The sequence below is a fragment of the Gymnogyps californianus genome, chromosome 3, assembly GCF_018139145.2.
Source record: "Gymnogyps californianus isolate 813 chromosome 3, ASM1813914v2, whole genome shotgun sequence".
NCBI classification, from domain to species: domain Eukaryota; kingdom Metazoa; phylum Chordata; class Aves; order Accipitriformes; family Cathartidae; genus Gymnogyps; species Gymnogyps californianus.
In genome coordinates, this window is record NC_059473.1 from 83,601,444 (window position 1) to 83,604,585 (window position 3,142).

The 3,142-nt window shown below is 40.2% G+C and overlaps 1 pseudogene; it reads left to right on the forward strand.

Annotated features, from left to right (window-relative positions):
• Positions 1 to 333: 333 nt before the first annotated feature.
• On the forward strand, positions 334 to 2,815 carry LOC127014533 (kinesin-like protein KIF11-B; annotated as a pseudogene).
• The last annotated feature ends 327 nt before the right edge of the window (positions 2,816 to 3,142 follow it).

The following is a 3,142-nucleotide window of genomic DNA, read 5'->3' on the forward strand; positions in this document are numbered from 1 at the left end:
ACACAAACCTGTTGTGGCTACATTACCTTTTATTCCACGGCTGTTTTGATCAGTGTTAGCTTAAACATGTCCACACCTTTCTGCACTGCACAGTGTGGGCATGACTAGGTAAGTGATGAGCAGAGTCTCCCTATACTCAGAAAATTCTGAGCCACTATAACTAGAAACTTGGCAGGAACTGGAGTGCGGAGTTGCAGGAAGCGCAGTGCTGGTGGCTGAGGTGAGCAGAATGTGAGCAGCGGACAGTTGGCTGGAGCTTGAGGAGCTGCAAAAGCATTACGGGAAAGTCACTGCTTTGCTTCTTTCCCTGGCAGATTGGCCCAGAGACCCAGCATGGCTTCCTTGCGCTTCCGGGGAAGTGGCTACATGAAGAATGCAAAGGGCAAGAACATGCAGGTGGTGGTATGGCTGCAGGCATTTTAATGCCTCAGGATGTAAAGCAAGTGCCTACGCTTTTGTAGACTGTGATCAAGCAAGAAAAGAAGTTAGAGTCTGCACTGGAGCAGTCATGGATAACTGATATGTACAGGAGCGTTGTCACATTTTGGATGAAGTTATTATGGGTACAACTGTACAGTGATCATTTATGGCCAAACTGGTATTGGAAAGACTTTCCAATTTAAGGGGAGCCCCAATGAAGAACATGCTTGGGAAGAGGATTTGCTACCAGGTACAATACATTGTATCGAGTATTAGAAGAACTCACAGAGATTGATACTGGATTTTTTTGTAAAAGTCCCTCTTCTGGAAATCTATAATGAAGGCCTTTTTGATCTTCTGAATCCTATTACCAGTGCTGGAGAAAGACTGCAGATGTTTGATGATCCCATAAACAAGACAGGTGTAAATGTGAAAGGCTTGGAAGAAATACTTGTACACAACAAAAATGAAGCCTACCAAATCTTGGAAAGAGGTGCAGCAAAAAGAACTACTGCAGCTACTTACGTGAATGCATATTCCAGTTGATCCTACTCTGTGTTTTCAGTTACCATCCATATGAAAGAAACCAGAGCAGATGGAGAAGAGCTTGTTAGAGCTGGGAAGATAAACTTGGTTGATCTTGCAGGAAGTGAAAACATTTCAGTTTGGGGCAGTTGATAAAAGAGCTTGTGAAGCTGGAAATACCAAGTAGTCTGTTCTGACTGGTGAAAGTTATTACTGCTCTTGTGGAAGGAGATACAGAGAATCTTAACAGAATCCTTCAAGACTCTCTTGGAGAACAACGAAGAACGTCGATAATTGCCACAATTTCTCCCACATCTATAAATCCTGAGGAAACATTGAGTACACTGGCGTATGCTCACAGGGCAAAGAACATAATGAAGCCTGAAGTTAACCAGCAGCTGCCAAAAGGAGCTATTATTAAGGAAGATACTGAAGGGGTTGAGCATCTAAAAGGAGACCTCGGTGCTGCACAAGACTAAAATGGAATCTATATTTTCATTGAAAATTCATGAAGCCCTTAAAGGAAAGCTGACAGCTCAGGAAGAACAAGTTGCAGAGTATATTGACATAATCAGCGTCATGGAAGAGGAAGTGAAAACAATTACTAAACCATTCACAATTAATAAAAGCGAAGCTTAACAATGAAAACAGATCTGCAAATCAAGGAGAAAGAACTGAAAGAGACAGACAGATCTGCAAGAAACCAAGGTTCCTCTGGCTGAGAAAGAATACATGGGTTCAGTTTTGGAAAACACCAAAGAAAAACTTCATGGCACAGCTAGCCATTTGGTTAGTACTGTTAATACAAAAGACATATCTATGCAAAACTGGGTCATAAGAAGGCTGTTGATCAACACAATGCTATTGTCCAAATACATTTGCAGGAGTAATGAATGTTCTGTTCAATAAAATACAAGACTCAGTTAGTGAGAACAGTCTGAAGCAGCAACAGATGTTGACATCTTACACATATTTTATAGGTGGCCTCCGATCTCCCAGTTGTTCAGCAGCTAATGTATTTGCATTAGTTGTATCAATGTCTTTTGCCCCTGTTAAAAAATTGCTAACCACTGAACTTGCTTGTATGTCTGAAAAAATATTACAAAATATGACACTGCCATTTGCTAGTAAAGCTGAGCTGTTGAGGTTGACTGAGGAGCATATATGTGGATTAGGAAGAGCATTAAAGATCTTGACACCAATGGTGGAAATTGTCCTGGAACTAAACTGTCAGTTTCAGAACAACATGAGGAAATTTTCTGCTGTGGCTGATGAGATGGAGGGCCATAAAAAGAAATTAATATCTTCTTAGAAGATCTCTGTCTCACTCTGAAAAAATTCCAGGAAGAAACAGCCAGTGTTTTTTCTCAGCTGCAAAATACTGTGAGAATTTAAGAGAAGTGGAAATGGCAAAGTTTGTATATACAAAGAACGCAAATGAATTAGTGTCCTCACTGCAAAGCCAGCTGGACCTGTTGGCACAGGAGATACAGAAGAACTTAGCTGGTATACTGTCAAAAAATGGAAGTTTGAAGACCACCATCACTGCTGGGCAAGAAAATATTTACCTGGAAACTACAGACCTAGTCAGCAGTAAAACTTCTGCTTCAAAACAAATTATTGCATCTCTGGATAATTTCTTGCAAGAGCTCAAGGACATAAATGGTGAAAACAATAAGATGCTGGTGGAATCCATTGTCCTCAGCAACTTCTTAGCAATCTCACAAATGTGTCTCAGGATACTGGTAAATGGAGAGAATTTAAAACTGCTCAGACAGTCATCTTTTTATGGATCAGTAGCAGTCCTTCTTCAGCAATGAGAAACAGCAGCTTCAGTGCTTACAATAGAAAACAGAAGGTTTATGATTGAGATCAGTATTTTGTGTTGGATATTTTGTTCTGCATTAAGTTGCAGTAGATGTGGTTTGGAACTACCACATTGTACGAATAGATCCTACAATAAATTTTATTATATGCATATCAAGAATACAAATAGTCTTTTGTGTTCAAAGATCTTTGACGTACTGCTGGCACTAAAACAAACTAATTGACGATTTTAAAAGCATTGGAAGTCACCCATGAGAGCTACAAACCGACGGCCTATACTGACCTTAAAAAAAGAAAGAGTATGTCATGTTGCTGCCAGCCATGTTCAGGGTCTCCACATCCGTGCTCTGATTTATAGGCCTGACAAAAT